The sequence below is a fragment of the Prosopis cineraria genome, unplaced genomic scaffold (assembly GCF_029017545.1).
Source record: "Prosopis cineraria cultivar Desert tree isolate PC_DT_omini unplaced genomic scaffold, ASM2901754v1 PC6, whole genome shotgun sequence".
Lineage (NCBI taxonomy): Eukaryota > Viridiplantae > Streptophyta > Magnoliopsida > Fabales > Fabaceae > Prosopis > Prosopis cineraria.
The window spans coordinates 33,283,352-33,303,650 of record NW_026555337.1 but is presented as its reverse complement, the minus strand read 5'-3'; the positions used below and the strand labels follow the sequence as shown (position 1 = coordinate 33,303,650).

Below are 20,299 nucleotides of genomic sequence, written 5' to 3'. Positions count from 1 at the left end.
ATAAAGTTTACCAACTTTCACTATGACATTCTCAACTACAACATAAGGATATTTGAGTGATCTATTTGCAAATTGAAGAGTCACATTGATCAGCTTGATATTTATTATACCAAGTTTCTTGCATAAAGAATAAGGCATTAAGTTAACACTCGCATCCAATTCACATAAATAATTTTCAATAATATTAGAACTAATATCACAAGAAATAGTGAAACTCCTTGAATCTTTCAATTTGGTGGTAGCTTTTTTTGTAGAATAGTACTACACTCTTCTGTAAGTGTAACCATGGCATATTCTTCTAATTTTTTCTTATTTGAAACTAGTTCTTTGATGTATTTGGCATAGGCAAGCATCTTTGCCAATGCCTCTATAAAGGGAATATTGATTTGAATTTTCTTAAACATCTCAAGGAATTTTTGGAAGCTTACATCTGGATTTTTTTTTGAAGGTGCTCAGGGTATGGAATGGGAGTATATGAGGTTTGGCTTCAGAGGGAGAATGGCCACTTTTATCTCCACTATCAACCTCTTAGGGTTCTTTACCATTCTATATAGTGACTACCATGACTTGCTCTCGTGGATTGACTTCAGTATTGCTTGGAAGTTTATTTTGACCCTTTCCACTAATTAAGCTAGCTAAATTGTTTATTTGAGTGTTCATATTCCTCAAAGAATTACCCATTTGAGATTCCACATTCTTTACAGAAGCTTGAGTTGAAGCAACTGCTTGTTTAAGTTAGTCAATCTCTTTATTAATGCTCTTCATGCTATTCATTTAGTAAGTCGCCATTTGAGCCAAAGACTCCTCCAACTTTGTTGTACGATCCTCAATTGTGTTTCTTTGTTGTTGGAAACTTGGCTGTGCTTGTGGCCCTTGAGTGGAGGAATTCTTCCAAGAGAAATTTGGATGATTTCTCCATCTAGGGTTGTATGTGTTGAAGTGTGGGTCATTCCTTGGATTAACTTGATCATTACTAGCTCCCATATAATTAGCCTCCTCCACATAGTCACCATCACAACCTGTGTGAAGAGAATTATTAGTAGAAGAAAGGGAATTAACAGAACTAAAATTTTTCAATAATAAATTTAAACTCTTTGTTAAATCATGTAGTTCATGTGAGACATTTGATATAGAAACTTCATTAACCATCGCCTTCGTTCCTTGAATTGCCTTTTGCCTTGAATTTGCTACTAGCATTTTATAAATCTCCTCCCTTTCTTTAGCTGTCATATTACTTGGATCACCTCGAGCTGCATTATTAACTTTTGATTGGCATTCAACATTAAGCCCATCATAAAAAAAATCCATCAAGAGTATGTGTGGAAATTAGTGATGGGGACATTAGCTTATGAAGAGATTATAATGTTCCCATGCCTCATGGAACAATTCACTATTTTGCTGTAAGAAGAAGTGAATCTTGTCCCTTAATTCTGAAGCCTTCTGGGGAGAATAATATTTCAATATAAATTGCTTATACACCTCCATCCAAAGAGCTTATGGAAGTTTTTGGTAATCATAAAAGACATTGACGAGCTTCTCCTTTTAAACATTAAGGAAAGCAACACAGCTTTAAATCATCATCCAATAAATTATTTTGCGATAGTGTATCAATTATCGCATAAAATTCTCGTATAAAATCCAACGCATGTTCAGTTTGGTGCCTGTTGAAATTAGTTAGCGCATTTAAGTGAATATTTCTAAATTCATAATTATGCACTCTGGTACTCAATGGATGCATGACAGATTAGATGTGATGAATGGACATTGAATATCTCTAAATATAATTGATAGCTCTAGAATAGTTGCATCACTCATCTTTTTTCTTCTTTGAGATCTATTTTTCTTGCAAAACTGTTCAATTTCTAGATTAATAGGAATCAAATTTAAGTCACCAAAACTTCTAAGTTGCATAACAAAATAATAAAAGAATAAAAAAATTAAAAATTAAAATTAAAATGAACTAAAAATTAAATAGTTAGTAAATTTGTGACTTCCCTGGCAAAGGTGCCAAAAACTTGATTGCTCTCACAAGTGTATGAGATCATAGTAATAAATTACTCGAAGTATTTAAGGGTCGAACCCACAAGGAAGTTACACTTATACTAATTTAAATAATTAATAGTTCAAGAAGAATAAATAAAATGGATAATTTTGATGAAAATGTAAAGAATAAAAATAAATCAAGAAAATAATGATGATAAAAACACAATCACTTGAAGCGTTGGGGTTTAGGATTCACCCTATATGTTACCCTTTGAGTTGACTCTGATCAATTATAGTGATAACTATTCCTAAAATATCCTAATATTCTCCCGAATTATTAGTCCCTTTCTAATTAGCTTTGAATTCGTTTTTATGATACCCAAGCAACTAATTAAACCATGAAGCTATAGTTTAAATCACCACAAATTTTTAAAATTATCCCTAACCTAGTTATTTATGTCTATTTTTCTAGATCTAGGTTCTCTCTTCATCTCTTAGTCTATCAAGATTACCCATAAATTTGATTAAATGGTAGCCAATCATTAAATCAATATGAAGAATAAGAGAAATAATATAATTAAAAAAAGCAAAAATATTCATAAATATAAATGCAAAGAGTCAAAATAAAGAAAATAGAAAACTAGCTCCCTAATTGAGCTACATCCCTTCCCTAATTGGGTAATTTAAAAATACATAATAAAATCAAATAAAACCATTCTAAAATCTCCAATCATAAAAAATGATCACAAAAAAAATTAAAGAGTAAAAAAGAAATAATTATGATTTATAGAATTCCTCAACAATCTTATTTTCAACTTTTAGAATGCTTCTACGAATTTCAAATATCTTAGAGAAAATTCTTGAGATATTCAGATAAGTGATTGGATGACTCCCCTCTTGATGAAAGGAGTATTTATGATTAAAGTGAAGGTTCTTTCTTTTATTTCTTTTTGATGTGAGTATTTACACACACACACACATATATGTATGATATTATCTTTTCTTTTATCTATATATGATATTATCTTTTCGTTGCCTTTGTTTTTCTTCAACTTCTCTTGCAAATTTCCTCGTCCATATATCAATATAAATAATTAAGTGATAAGTAGATTTTATATTAAATTTTTTTATCTTATAATTAAGTGATGAGAAAAAATATATAAACATTAGTTAAATAGATATAAAATCTTAATAAATATAATCAAATCTAAATCAAAATTCATACCTATTTAATTATAAAATAATCAATTTCAACAATAAAGTTTTTATATTGGTAATGAAATTTAATTTTATAATCTTACGAGCTATAAATTAAATTCTTATCAATAGATTTTTGTTAGTAATAAAGATTGAATCCAGCGTAAGATACGAAAAGAGGAAGGCCCATGATTTAAGGAAGAAGAGACGAGAGAAAGAGAAAAGAACCTTTGGGTGGCAGTGGCACAATCGATGACCAAATCGACAGATTTGGATCCCATATAGTATCCCTACTGCAGTAAATGGGAAGTGGGGATATATGACTGTACATTCTATCTAATAGTTAGGAAAAGAGAGATGCACAAAAAGGCATATCATTTACGAGGTATATAATTCTTTTTTTCTTACTCTTTAAAACCTAATTTTTTCAGCGGGTTATTATGACCCAATTTGTCAAAACTTTTTTTTGTTAAAAAAAAAACAAAAAAAGAATTTTTCATTTGTTCCATTCTTTTTAATTTCTTTGTAAACCAACATGGGGTGGGAGAGAAGCCAAAAGTAGAGATATACGATTTTTGCAGAGTTGTTGAAATAAATTGTTAAAATTTTTCATAGCCTTTTAGGATTTAAATTGTGAAGTAATTTTTTATTATTAAATAAAAATTATTTCATTAGATAAAATCCACATTGCATCGTTTCTATTGTGAAAAAAGTTTTTTTATTGTTAAAATAAAACATAAAAAAAATGTTTCATTAGATAGAATCCATGTTCTGTATCGTTTGTGTGCTTTCACTTAAAAAAAAAAAACCAGACTTTTTATTATTGAAAAAAGTTTATAGTTTGTAAATGATAAGGTTTTCTTTGTACACATATCTCTTTTTAACCATTGAATATAATGCACGGTCAGGATCTCTTTACTTCTCATCCACCACCAAATATACTGTATGGAATCCAAATCCCCACATGGTCTGTCAATGCTTGCCATGAGAAATGGAAGTAGAAATGTAAAAGTAGAATTAGACTAAAATTGGATGTAAAAAGTGTAGTTGGTATGTTAGAAAATCATATGGAATTTAAGTGAGTTTTTTAAATGAAAATAGGTTAAACAATTAAAATTAGAATTAAAAGACACCTTTGCCCTTCATTAAAAAACAGAAAAAAAAGTAGACAAAAAAAAAATAGTGGTCAAGAAACCACCCTCATCTGTGAATTCTCCCAAGGCTGTGAACGTTTGTGCTCTCCGACATTGCTCCTCCGTGCTCTTTGACACTCATTGCTCCTCTGTGCTCCACCATTGCTCTCCGACAATCGTCGCTCCTTCGGTATCCCTCTGCAATAGTGTAGGTGATTGATATTTGATTGTGCAGGCAGGGCTTGTTTTTGATTTGGATAATGGGCAATGTTATCAATAAAATTCATAATTTGGGATATTATTGTCCAAAAAATTTTGGTTATAGAAAACTCATTTTAATTTCATGGGTATACTCAAAAAACTCAATTCCATCAAATGAGTTCTCAGCGGACGTGAGTTTTATCATACCAAACAATTTAATTTTTGGATTCCACTTTTATTTTCACATCTTTGACATCAATTCCATCATACCAATTAGGGCACAATAGTATTTATTGTAAACTAATAATTATTCGCTAATTTGTTTATCATGTCAAGCCTTATTATTTTTGTGCCACCTTTTATTAAAATTCTTTTATGTATAAATTAAAGCCTATTGACAAACCGATCAATGCGGAAGCTAATCAAACTAAATAATTCTATTACTTATTATGGTTTTTTTTTTGTATTTAATCAGAATTAAAATATCAAAAATGAAATTTAGTCAAAAATTGGGAATTTATTAAGTCAAAATTGCATTATTGATAAGGAGTATAGTAGGCAGAAAAAAGAGAGAATACAACAAAGCTTGTTTAAACATGAAATAGCCTTGTTTAGTCACTTACAAGTTTTGGGTTTAAATCTCATTATTAATGTGAAGACTTTAATAATAGACAGAGGCAAAACCAGCTTTAAGAATGTAGGGGTGGGGCAATTTTTTAAAATAAATGTGCATTTAATTTTTTTAAAATAATTTTAGTTAGTTAAAATATACTATTATATGATAATTATTTATAAGTATAATTATACAAGCATTTCAAGAAAACTGAACAAATACAAGATATCATATATTCAATATATTAGTTTTAAAAAAAAATTATACATAATATATAAATGGGTAAAAGAGTAATTTATTTTTAAATTATAAGTTGAATAATATAATCCTAAATTTATTTATTATATAATTTATTTTCTCAAATATAGTGACCTTTCTGTAACATTAAGTAGAGGGAAGCATTTGTTATTTTATACAGGTAGGGCCCACTGATTCGAACACGTGGTACTCGTTAGCAACTGGACACCAAAAAAACAGCACAACATGTTTGAACCAATGGATCCCACCATCATAAAGCAACAGAAGATTCCCTCAACTTATCATTGGGAGAGGTTGTTGCAAATTCAGAAGTTCAGGGAAAAAAAAATGTTTACGACCTTTTTTTTTTTAATATAAGATATTTTTAATTATTTTATATATATTAAAAAAGTTAATTTTTTTATGTCATACAAATTATATATATTTTTATTTTTATTTTTTATTTTAAATAATAATACAATTATATTAAATATCTTTATGTTAATTAAAAAGAGCAAAATTGAAAAACGTAATTTAATTATTATAAAGTGTCTTATTTTTTGAATTAAAATTATTTTTTGAAGGTATTCTATAAATAAAATTGAAGAGAGTATAATAGAGATACGTTTTCATTTGTAATTACATACCATGTTTGATGATTTTTTTTTAATATGTAAAATGATTGTAAATATAAATTAATTTTATCATTGATGATGATTGAGAGAGAAAAAAATAAGAAATTAAAGAGGTATTTTATTTCAAAAATAAATTCATTAAAAAAATGACACATATGTGTTTTTATTGGACTGAACATGGGTGACCTAATGCATGGGATTCATGTAAGAATTTCTATATTCAATATTGATGTCTTTAAAAAAAATTAGGATAGAAAATAATAAATTCTATGAAAAATAAACCAATATATGCATTAAAAATTAAATGTTTGAAAAATTTAAATTATTATCGATTGATATTGTGTTTAAATTGAATAACAAAAATGTTAAATATACAAACATTCAAATAGACAATTTTTATGATGATTAATTCCATGCAATTTAATTAAAAAAGACTAAGATGTATAGTTACACTATAAATATATAGTATATAATATTTATGCAGGTCTAATAGATTAATATTTTCTATGGGAAAAATTAATACAGGTCTAATAGATTAATATGAGCGTTAATAATTATTAAAAATATAATTGGGAAAATGATATTTAAAGAAATTAAATTTTGGAAATTTCAAAACAGTCGCCCAAGGTTAGCTGAAATTATAGTTGCTCCAAATTACTCTCTAGTCTAAAATATAAATATTTTCTTTCAGCTAATCTTATTCCCAAATATAAGCAACTTAATAGTTGTAGAAGTTTTTTCCTATTTTATTCATTGTATTTTACTTGGATCCTTGTGTAAATTTATGACTTTCTTTTCACTTATTATTAGTAATTAGAACTAAAGATAAAAATAACAATGTAAATTTTTATGAGAATAAATATTTTGTTGATATGTGAATTATTGTTAAAAAGTTCTTACATTCTAGATTGTATTTGTGTCATTACCAAGCCTATGCGTGTGCGTTTAAGCATTACGTCCTTTTAATATGTCATGAAATAAAGCGCCCATGGCAATAAAGTACCCAAAGGCCTGTGGGCGTACACGATATCTGTCTCTTCGGCCTGTACTCCTCCTTGTGATTTTAATTCGTTTTTGGGTCCTGTGTTGTTTTCTTTTTTGTTTTTTTTTTGGTCGTATTTTTCGTGACTTGCTGTTGTTCTCTTTATTTTCGTGCTGATTAAATGTAGTTTCAGGTTGTATTAAAAAAAAAAATTATTACCGTTGTTAACACAAACGTAAAAGCTAGAAAGAAAGCGTGTCTTCGAATGTCTCAACCCTCCAACGGTCACTAAATTAGTAGCCGTGGAGTTTCGTAAAAACACAATGCCCAGAGTGATGATGTCGTAGCTTATGGCAGTTTACTGTCAGCAATAAGTGGTGATTTCTCATTCGAACAATCGTAATTCGGTCAAGCCCACAAGCTTGTGAGGTAAACTTTTCTTGTGTGTTTGAATCATGGCTGGAAATTGAAGCTGTTTCTTGGATGGAAGAACAAGAGGAGCAGGAAGAAGACGACGACGATAGGAGAAGGAAGTCAGAGAGAAAATATTTATGCTCTTTCATCGATTCGCAGCTTCTGATCCTACGAGTTATCGTTTTTCAGTAGGCTTCATATTCTTCTTGTCGTTTTCTCTTCTTATGGTCGCTGACCATACTGCTCTCTCTCTCTCTCGAATTCCAAACGAGAATGTTGGCTCAACTTAGGGATGAGTTTCCACAGGTGAATTTTTAAGTGGTCTTCTTATTGATCGCATGCTACCTTTAAATTCTTTTCTTAAAGTCTCATCCTCACTTCAGATTGAACTATTTTTTCTTGCAGGCCTTATGAGATTCATCCTGTGTAGATTCATTGCTATTTTCATTTTATAACGACTCTTTATCATCAATGATCCTGAACGGAATTCTTCAGGTTGACATGAGTTTTTTCATCGATTAAATATTCTAAGTTACTAAAATTTCTGTCACCTTTCGCCAGTATATTAACATTTTGGGCAGGCGTTTTCTCTTAAAGGTACTAAATTAAAGCATTTGACTCTAAAGGGACTGCCTGACTTTCTCTCTACAGCATGAATAAAAACTGTTTATTTAGGTTTGAAATTTTCTTTCTTATTTCTTTTTTAGTTGCGTATCAAATGTAAATAGGATGAATTTTATAGAAAATTTATGCTGGTACCTTTCATTATCTAATAAATTTGCCTGCATCTTACCACTGATTGGTTACGCCAGTCTGCACTTCTCTTTTCTTGACTTTTTGTGATAAGTATGATCTAGAAAAGCTGTTCCATTTAAATTTAATTTTGAAATTAGTCCTACAATATAGCGTGTTGTTTTTTGTGGTGCTTATAACATCTTTCCATTTAGACTGCTGCAACAAATAGAATTCCATTTTAAATTTTTACTAGGAGTTGTTTTCAAAATTATTATTAGCCAATTCTTAAATGAAACATTTCAATCTCCATTAATATGTTTCACTTTAGGAGCAAACTTAAAACTGACAGAAGCCTTTTAGTTTAGAAGTTCTCAGTACTGGTGTAGTGAGTGCAACAGCTAAGTGCAACCATGATGGAGAAATTATATCTGCAGCCTGAGATTGATTCTGTTGGGCAGATAATTCAATTACGGCTTGGATTTCTTACGGATTGTTTTGAGGTTAGACGTTCTAGCCCATGCTATATTCTCACCTTTGTCAACTCACCTTTTTTTGCACCATCACTTGTTATTGTAATTATTCATGATTGATGTGCATTTTTTATGGATTTTTATCTTCAAATTTAGAACAGCTTGTTCAAAGGCTAGGAATGCTAGATAAATGTTTTTGAAGATATTAAAATGAGATTGTTTACTTTTGTTGCATTCTTTTCAGTTCATTTGTGAATTCAAACAAAATTGCCAATTTTAAGCTATGATATGAATTATGATTTTGAGGCCTAAACTAAGTAAGCTTTTCTTTAAAATATGACTCCACGCTAAGTGGATATTCCATGCTGATCTTTTCCTGTATCTGTAGTTATGTGTCTCGCAGCTGTAAACAAGAACGAAGATAGGTGAAAAACTGTTTATGGGTTTCTTGATTTGTAGGGCCATTCATTAATGCATGCAAGATGCCATGCACGTACTCTGAAATTTTGTCTTTATATATATATATATATATATAGCTATCCGCTCCGTTAGTTGTTAGACAAATTAAAAGAATTTCATTACAATGACAGCCTGAAGGTTTTACGAGTTTCTTTACTGTTAAGAGGACATATCACATAATACTCTTTCTGTGAAGAGCCTAAAAGCCTAAGAGTTTATTAAGTGCTTGGTTGGACAGGCCTGTCTGCGGACATTATTATTTCTGCTCATCATTGATTTTGTGAATTTGCTTCTTCGATTTGTGACTCAATCCTTGCAATAACCACTAAAACTAAAAGCATGCACTCACCAATTGAAACCCAGTTATATATATATATATATAATTGAAAACTTTTGCATTTAAATGAAAGACATGAAAGAAAATTTAAAATGATCGTATTTAAGAATTATCAAATTTCCTCGCGTACAAATACAAGAAAAAAAAAATAGCACGTTTTCAAGTGTTAACATGATTCTTTTTAATGTTCTTAAACATAATAAAGTATGAAAATAACCAAGGATATTATTTTAGGTAATGATCTCACTAGAGGAAACACATCCTTGTATAACAAGGGAGTCATGCTTTGGCGCCATCCTCAACAACCCAATCAACTAAATAGCCTATTAACTGAGAATAAATTAAAAGGGCTGACTAGCTTTTTCTCGTTTACAGCATGAATAAAAATTGTTAATTTAGGATTGAAATTTGCTTTCTTCTTTCTTTTTTAGTTGCATGTCAAATGTAAATAGGATGAATTTTATAGAAAACTTTTGTTGATATCTTGACTTTTTGTGATAAGTATGATCCAGAAAGGTTGTTTCATTACTATTTAAATTTAATTCTGAAACCAGTCCTACAATAGCATTTTTTTTTTAAATCTCCATTAACATCTTTCCATTTAGATTGTTGCCACAAATCGCTTTCCATTTTATACTTTTACTAGGACTGTTTTCACAATTATTATTAGTCAATTCCTTATGGGGCTTTGTATTTTAATCTCCATTAATATGTTTCACTTCAGGAGCAAATTTACAACTATCCTAAGCCTGAGATTGATCCTGTTGAGCAAATAATTGCTATATTCTCATATTCTTTGTCAACTCACCTTTTCTAGCTCCATCACTTGTCATTGAAAGTTTAGTCATGATTGATGTGTTTTTTATTTATTTTTATCTTCAAATCTGGAACAGCTTGTCCAAGGAGGAGAATGTAAGAGGATTATCTTTGAAGATATTAAAATAAGAATTTTTTTTTTTTGGTTGCATCCCTTTTCAGTTCATTTGGAAATTCAACGAAATTGCCAATTTTAGGCAGCGATATGAATTGTGATTTTGAGACATGAACTGAGTAAGCTTTTATTCAAAGTATGACTCAATGCTAAGTGAGTATTTTTTGTCGATCCTCCTTACTAAGCACTGGCTGTTACTGTCAAAACTTCTTTTTTCTTAAGAATGGTATATATTTATTAATTCTATGTTCTTTATATTCTTATTTTTTTAATTTTAAATATATGGCAAATTATTGATTAAACTACAGATGTCTATTTTATTAATTCCATGGTGCATGCCATGCCTTGTTTTTTGTTTAGTTTTCTTTTGGCCCTGCTTTTCTGTCCTTCTAAACATAGATTAAATTATTTTGTTGGCTTTATATGGATATTTTCTGCTATTTCACTTGACAAAATTGCTGTATCTCATGGCCACACATGTAAGAATGCAACATAGGTTGGGATGGGTTAGACACTTGTGAATTTGTGTCACACCATCTCAGCTGCTATATCTGCTACATGAAAATATTAAGGCCAAATCCTATGTTATTATTTGCTGTGTCCGTTTGAAATTACGAGGAACCTATAGACATAATTAGATCACACAGTAAGGTGGTTTATCCCTGTTCTTTTCTTTGATTTTTTATCCTTGAGTAACATTTATATATTTCATCATGATTTCAAATTCTTTATTGACTTACATTAGTCATTAGTTGGTGAACGTGTGGTTGCTTATATTCTCCTTTATATGGTTAAATTGATAATTTCTATATATGTGTGGTATTTTAACTAAATATTTACTTTACTTGTCCACAAAATAATCAAGATCATCTTGTTTGGGATCAAATGGAGAACTACGCTGTATGGAGAGAAAACCGCAGATGGATACTTTTAATGCTTTGTCTACATGAGGCGGATAAGTCTGAAGTAACTCAGCTAATCAAGCTATATTTGTTTTAAAAAAGTCCTAATCAGTTGAGTCATTGATTATTATTATTATTGGGATTGATTAAATGGGTCGGAATGTGCTGTCATTCTGAACATTTTTTTTTTAACTTGAACGAAAGAAAGAGAAAAAGAAGAGATGTTTGAAAGTCTGCCAACAAATTCGTTGAATTATTTTATATTTAATGTTTCCTCAGATGTTGTTAATGCACCTGTTATAAAAACTAGTACAATTGTTAAAAGTAGGAGATATATGACTTTGTTTTGAGTTTGTCCAAAGAAGTAAACCTGTTATTTAAGCATGAAATAAACAATCTTGTTCTCTGAACAATATTTTGAAAACTCTTTCTAGGGGCTGACCATTTTCTTATGGCTTTGTTTTGGCTTTCTTTTCGTGCTCTGCACAAAGTTTGAATGAGTGTCTCTTTAATAACTTTGTTACAAGCTTACTATTGTTTTCCTCCTAAGGTCCTATTCGGCATCTCTTTTTCTGATTTTTTATCAATTGAGGGAAAAGACAGATCTTGTCACTGGTTGATATAAATTATCAACATGATGATGCAACTGATTCACTGTTGGATGGGATCATCTTTGTTTACATCACTTTGTTCTTATTTTTTTTATTTTTCTTACCCATCTTTCTTCCCTTAACTGAGTCTTATGTTTATTATTTAATATGGTGTCTGGTAATGAGTTTATTTTGGACAAAGTGAGTTTGTCCCTGACACTACTACAAAATGCCCCCTACTTGACGGTTATTTTAGAAATTATTTGACGGTTTTTAACTGTCGAGTAATGAGGCGCCATATATTTATTTGACGGTCGCCATATATTTATTTGACGGTTAAAAACCGTCAAATATTTTAGAGATTATTTGACGGTTATTTTAAAATAACCGTCAAATAATCACTTAAACATTTGCATATACTGCAGCAATATACTTGACGGTTATTTTAAATAACCGTCAAGTATTTAGTAATATTTGACGGTTATTTTATAACAAGCATCAAATATGCTTTTGCAAATTTTGTGTGCCAAATACTTGACGGTTATTTCATAATAACCATCAAGTATTCGTACATACTTGACGATTATTTTGAAGTAACCGTCAAGTAAACTTATACTTGACGTTTCTTTCTAAATAACCGTCAAGTATTTATGATGTGTTTTTTTAAAAGCTGGGGCTACTTTTTAAGTAGCCCCCTTACAAATACAAAGCAATCAAATATATATACCAGCCAGCCAACAATAAAAAACAATTAAATCATTATTTATATTGAAATTACAATCTAAATATCTTTAATTTATCTTATATCTACCTATACTCTAAACCCAATGCCATAAAAAAATCTATAACTTTACCTACTTTACAAGTTTAAATTTCAAAATTAATTGGCCTCAGACATAAAATTGACCAAAAAAATAAATGTGTACACCAAAACTAATTAGGCCTAACCACTGCTGCTATCCACATGTTAAACACAGCCTGAGCTACCTCTTTAAGGGTTTCCTCTATATGTGCAGCTGCATACTGAATACAGTAGGCATCCTCGAAGTACTGTATGTAAAGAGTTACAACAAATTCAAGTTAATAGCTATCTAACAAAAGTTGTTAAAATTTATAATTTAAGTATCATTATATTTAATATATACCTTGTTAGGTAATGTGGTAGGGGCATGGGTGATAATGTCCTTCAAGAATCTCATCAAGCAATAGCCACAGTCATTGCTCTGATCTGGCTGGAGTGGACACTGTGCAAAAAAAATTACATATCAATAAAATAATAGTTAAAAGGCCACGGTTTGTTAATTAAAAACTCAGTCCATTAGGTTTACCTTAACTGTGACCCATGTCTCACAAGAGTCCAATATCCTTAAGCTAGGGGACAAGGTCTTGTTGGTCGCAGTTCAATACAAGACCACAGCTCTAAGAAGGAAATAAAGAATAAATGTTAGAAATTCAATATATATGGATATTAAAATAACAATTAATGAAAATTCAACTTACTTATTAAAAAGTTCTACCATATCTGGCCTATTGCTTGGTTCTCCATTAAGAGGATCAAGATACCAAATTTTTGAAGCAACAGGGTTAACCACAATAAGCATCCAGTGCCCCCTAATAAGAAATAACAAGTGTTATCAAATAAGTAAATATAAAAAATATTTATTTGTACCAAAAGTAGCTAGAAAGTGGCTTACCCTTGACAGTAAAGAGCAAGAAATAAAGTATCATTGCTTGCTCCCCTATCCTTAAATTGATTTGAAAGCTGCCTTGCTTGATCTTCAAGAGCTTCCTTTGTAATTCCATTATAGGCAGAGACATCGTGGGGATTAATCAGCTTGAATCTCGACTCAAGGCCGCCAGGAATCACAAATGAGGTATAAAGGTGGCTTAAGTAAAAAAAAACCAGGTTAATACACACACGTGCACACATACATATATATAATTTAAGTAATTAACTGAGCATTATCGAAGAAATACCTCATGTAGAAGCTCATCAGACTAGTACTGGCCATTTCGTGCTTGAGAATTTCATTCAAAATTTCATCCCGAACAACTTCAAACAAGCTCGGTCTTCCATACAGCCCATCATCAAAACTAATGATATCCCCAATCGCAACTTGACGAGCCATCCTCATAGCCATCGCATATGTCTCAATAGAGGCACGGTATTTGTATTCTACAGTTGGCACCAGTGCTGCTGGATATTGCGAAATTGTGGCTGACTCTTTGGTATGGCCTGACTTACCTTTTAGCTTGCTCTTCCCTTTCAGCTGCACAACAAAAAAGTTAGATATTTATAATTATATTATAAAATTATAAACAATTATTTAAACCGTACCTTTTTCTTTGGAGGCAATGGGTCCTTTGCCGGCTTTGGTGTTACCACTATTACAAGGTGGCTAGGCCATGCAACGAAGCTCCCTACTGCTTCCCCTACTGTCTGTGCCTCATCAGTAGGAACAGGCAATGGATATTTGGGGTCGATGGCAACAAGTAGAGAAATTCTAACACAGTCGGGCGAGAGGGGATGATTATGGATTGTGTCCCCGAGAATGTTGTACACACGCCTTGTTGCAACTACTCTACGTTCAGGAGTGTCTGCCAAACAATTGCAATCGTTCTCGCTCTAATTAAACAAACAATGACAATCAGTTTCTAAAATAAAAATAATTAGACAAATTCACAAGGTAAAACATATTACCTCAGGTAGTTTTTTTAAGGGGACTGTGCAGCTATCTTTCTGACTAGGGCTAATCTCACCCAAAGTCCTCCCAAGGACTTGCCCTTTCAACATGTCAATTAATGCTGCCTGGGCTAGTAGTTGCTGCTTCATAACGGCTTGCTCTTCTCTCATCTCTTGAACCTCAGACGAAGAAGCTGATGTTTGCTTTTTTATCTTGCCAAAATATTGCTTCTTCATGACTCTGAAGCCAACACTCCTGACACGACCAGGGTGGTCAGCAGTTCCCAACGCCCTAGCCAAGATATCCTCATCCTCAGGAAGGTTGCCCTGTGAGACTTCCTGAGAGATGGAATCCTGTATAGAGTAAATATGTTTAGTTTGGATATTCATAATTAATTATTAAGTAGTAGATAAATACAATACTTACAATCTTTTCAGTAACCTCTTTCACGCGGGGGTTGTCAATAATTCCTTCTTTATTAGTGCGTGCCAATGCCCAGAGCTTATGGCGGGATATGGTAACCTCTGATCCCTCCTCCTCTAATTATTTCTGCTCAATGCCTGCATACCCTAACCTCCCTGCTCTATAAGGATATTCGTTCTTCACTACTCTCTCCTTATTCTGTGTACTTAATTCCTTGACGAGTTAATAATAAAAATTTTTATTAGTACATACACATATAATTAATAAATAACACCAAACTTGAAATTTAAGAAACATTAATACCTTGAATTCCTTCTCACGCCGTGAGGCAACAAAAGCATCACAATCCTCTTGTTTTACCAAAGGATGTAATAAGGGAGGGACTCGAGCTACAAATTTAGCATCAGGATCTTTCAAATATTTCTGTGTGACAAAATATCTGAAAGACTGTAGTGGCCTCCCAGCCTTTTGTAGGACAAAATTTGCCTACTCTCATCAATGTCAAATCCTGACTACAAGATAAAATAAACAACATATCAGATGCATTAATTTTAAAAATAGTTTATACCAAAATATACTTAGTAAAATGTAACTTACTGCTATAGTATCCCAAATAAGAGCCTTCGTGGCCTCATCTACTTTGCGCCATGATTTTACTATGATAGGCACAGTAGTCTTTGCCACCACCCCAATATAACTTATGAATTTTGAGGATTTAATTGCTTGCCCTTTCTTGTTCCATTGCACATCAATTTTTTTTCCTGCAGCTCTTGTTTTTGTCACCTCTTCCATTATCGTTAGGCCTCGTTGAATGTTATTGTACTCCTGCTCTAGCTTTTTCTGTGTACTCGGAACCTCAGTCGAATTTGTAGCTAGAATTGATGGAGGGGTATCAACAGACTCGCTATCAGAAGCCATTTATCTGTAAAGGAAGACAATTAAATCAAACATTAAATAACTTAAACAAAATTCACATAATTAATTCAAACATTAATCAACTTAAATAAAAAGAACACAATTAATCAACTTAAACAAAATACACACAATTAATTCAAACATTAATTAACTTAAATAAAAAGAACACAATTAATCAACTTAAACAAAAAGTTTTATCATTCAAGTTTTCATATAACTTAATTATACTCAATCAAGTTACCCAACAATAATTGATATAAAAATTTTATCCCAACAATCTATTTTGTCCTATAAATTCAATATAACTCAATCATATCTAATCAAGTTATCCAACAACAAAATTAATCACCATCATCACAACAAGGGAAGCAAATTTTCAACAAATTCATAAAATGCCCAACAGTAAATTAATTTTCATATAATCTTAAATTTAATTTCAAAACTAACAAAGAACTGAAAACAAAAGCCTATATACATTCAATCACAAATCGTAGTTCTAATGAACAAAAAATTCATATTCCAATTGCTAATTCCAATCAACTCTCTAATTACAATCAATTGACAACAATATCACAAGGAAGAAGGATAGGCCAACTTACTTAAGAGAGGCAGAGCACGAGGACGAAGAAGAAGAGCAGGGGAAGGAGGAAAGAAGACAACTCGCGTTTTGCACTGTTGAGAAGCAAGTAGGGGAATTTGAAGTCAGATTTACCCTAAACACTAAACCTAAAAATGAATTAAACAGATGAAGAAGAAATTAAACTCACATATGGAAGATGGAGAACGAACCCAAAACGCTCGAAATGAAGACTTGGATGAACGAACAACCCACAAACCTCAAAAAATGGAACCCACGAGCAAAACCCAAGAAGAATCGAGTCTAAATCTGTGTTTTTAGGCAGTTTTAGTGACGGAAAATGATTTTCGAGCACTCTGGGTGTATTTTCGAAAACGTTTGAGTTGCAGAAATGTGAAAATGAAAGGTTTTGGAGCGTAAATTTAAAAGGCAATACTTGACGGTTATTTCATAATAACCGTCAAGTATTCATTACTTGACACTTGTTATTAAATAACCGTCAAATAAAACTCAGACATACTTGACGGTTATTAGTAAACAAGCGTCAAATAATTAATTTTTTTCTTTTTCCTTTTGAACCATATATTTGACGCTTTTTTACAAATAACCGTCAAGTCTTTCGAAATATACTTGACGGTTATTGTAAAACAAGCGTCAAATATATTTATAAAAAAATCAAATCTGGGATGCATATATATTTGACGGTTTTGCCAATATAACCGTCAAATATATACTAAATACTTGACGATTGTTTTGAAACAACCATCAAGTATTTAGCACCTTTTTTATTTGTCATTTTTCACTTATAACCGTCAAATATAAGCCGTCATATTTAGCTTATTTTGTTGTAGTGTGAGCAAGGAAAATAATCCCACCTTGGCAAAGGTATTCTAACAACTGGTATCTCTATTTTTTGTTTGGTTTTTGTTATCATATATCCATATAAAAAAAATTATTTCCAAGTTATCAAATTTTAGGCAGATTGTATTGTGAATTGTTTAGGGAAACCTGATGACCTATCTGCCTATTTACTTTTAGAGCCAGCCTTTAGGCTTATACATATTTGACTGTTTATTTACTCTTGACTTTAGAGTTACATTATAGATACGTTATGCACAATGCAATTTTTGGCTTTCAGAAAGCAATTTTGTAACTTTTAAAAGTGAAAAGTTGTTTAGGTAAGTTTTTTTTTTCCTCCCTTTGTGAAACTACATTTCAAAAGCACCATAAGAAAGTGGGTAAAAGTGGATTTGGTAAATGTATGGGGGAACTTTTGCAATGTGCAGTTGGAGTTGGGGTATTAATGTGTATTGACTATTTATATAATTTTTGTCCAATATATCAAACTTTATATTTTTTATCTTTATTATTTAACATATCAAATTTTATGTTATTAAAATTTTTGTTACATATATTTTTCAAATATTTTTAATATGAAGCATTTGTATGATATACAAATTACAACTTATAAAAATTAATGTCTATTTGATAATTGTATGCTTGAAAGTACTTTTCATTATACATTATACAAATAACTTTTAATTGACTTTTATTAAATGAACATTTGATAAATTGACTTTTGAACAATGAGAAAAACCAAACATGCACTTTAGTCATCCAACATTTGAAAATTAGTTAGGCTGACATTATATTATAAGGAATAATATGTTATGGTGTCTTAACATTAATATATCTAGAGGATCATTTTATGTTATAAATTCCAACTAGTTGCTAAGAAGTCTGTAATTTTTTTTTTTCTAGTTTTAAGGTAGCAGATAGTTTAAGTAACTTAGCTGATTCAGGTATTTTTCTTTTACATGATCAATCTTGCAAAAAGTCCCAATCAGTTTAAATAAATGATGATGCATGTTGGAATGCTACCATTCTTCAACATATATAGATTATAAAACGTATAATGTTGGCGGAAAATATAAACTTTTTCTCACACCTCATGTAAATTCTAACACAATTTGTTTCCTAAATAAAATTAGATAATAATTTATTTTTTTAATCAAACTTGTTTCTTTGGTCTTTTAAGTTTTACTTTTCAAGTAAAGTAAAGTCCATATATTTATATTCATAATAATATAAAAATTCTAACACAATTTTCAAGAAATCATGAATAGACAGTATAATTTTTTTTTCTGACTCGATATATCACACGTGGTCCACACTAATTGTTCATTTATGATTTGTTACCTTTTGCTGTTTCTATCAATTTGCTTTGCTTTGTCTTTTCTTATGCATTGGTAGACATTTCGCAAAACCCATGCATTCTTGATTCTTTGCCAAATATTATATTATTATATATGCAATATTTCTTGCAACGAACCCTTAGCATTGAAAAATTAGTTTTTCAAATCTATCTATACAATGTTAATTACATTTTTATTTTTTTTTGAAATTATTATATTATTTCGAATATGTAAGAAGTTCTTATTTGTAAAATTAAATTATATTATTTTTAAATTATATTATCTTGTGACACACGCAGATAATTGTATGTATGTCTGTAAAATCAGTATCTCATTATCTTCTTATTTGTTGTGTTCTTTTTTTTTAAAAAAATCATCTTACATTGTTTATTTTTAAATCTAATTTATTTACCGTTGAATTTTTTTAGTTATTTTTAAATACATTTACAATTATTAATTAATTAATTGATTAACATATTTTTGTGTTACAAAATATTGTTGCGTGATGTTTGTGGTCCAGTTAAAAGAATTTGAAGTGATGAACATTATTATTAATTATTTAATTTCATTAATCAATGTCTTATTTAATTATTGGTAAAGATGTTCATCTTGATTACTTTTTATTTAGGAGATTTGCTTCCAACATTGTTTTTTTCATACATGTCCCAAGGGAAACATATGTGCAATTATGGGTTTCTGATATTGTGTAATTATGGGTTTCAACCTTGTGCAATTACAGGTTTTCAACTTTGTGCAATTATGGGCTTCCAAAATCTTCTTTTCCATATAGGTTTCTAGTAAAACTTGATTGTAATACCATTTGTTCGGAATTGAGACTCAAACATGTGTTATAATTATGAGCTTTCAACATTGTACAATTATAGGTTTTCAACACTGCATAATTATGGGCTTCCAACATTTGCAAAGGTATGTGCAATTATAGGCTTTTAACATTGTGTAATTATGGTCTTCTAATATTGTCTTTTTCATACAGGTCACTAGCGAAACTTGATTGTGACTCAAACATCATGCATATGAGGTCTTCTAATGTTATGCAATTACAGGTTTTCAACACTACAACATCGGGCTTAAAACATTATCTTTTTCATATAGAGCCAAATTGTGTGATACTTATAAGTCTTTCACACAAGGTCTCAAGCAAAACTTGATTGTGATACCACTTATTTAGTAATTGAGACTTAAACGTGTTTGCAATTATAAGTCTTCAACTTTGTGGAATTACATGCTTCCAAAATCTTCTTTTCTCATATAGGTTCCCAGCAAAAATAGACTCAAAAATGTGTGCAATTATGAGCTTTTGTGAGTTTCATAAACATTGTGTAATTACAGGTTTTCAACACTACATAATTATGGCTTCCAACATTCCCAAAGGTGTGTGCATTTCAAGTCCAACATTGTGTAATTATGGGCTTTCAATATCATCTTTTTCACACAGGTCACTGTGTGAAAACTTGACTGTGTACCACTTATTTAGGAATCAGGACTTTAAACGTGTGTGCAATTCAGGTCTTAACTTTATGGAATTATAGGCTTCTAAAATCTTCTTTTTCATATAGGTTCCTAGCAAAACAGACTCAAACATATGTTGCAATTATGAGCTTTTGTGAGTTTCATCACATTGTGCAATTACAGGTTTTCAATACTGCACAGTTATGGGCTTTCAAC

The 20,299-nt window shown here is 30.7% G+C and overlaps 1 non-coding gene across 1 annotated transcript; it reads left to right on the top strand.

Annotated features, from left to right (window-relative positions):
* Positions 1–1,324: 1,324 nt before the first annotated feature.
* Positions 1,325–1,431, top strand: LOC129314720 (small nucleolar RNA R71). Its single transcript, XR_008594230.1, has one exon. It is a non-coding gene; the product is annotated as a small nucleolar RNA R71 (small nucleolar RNA).
* The last annotated feature ends 18,868 nt before the right edge of the window (positions 1,432–20,299 follow it).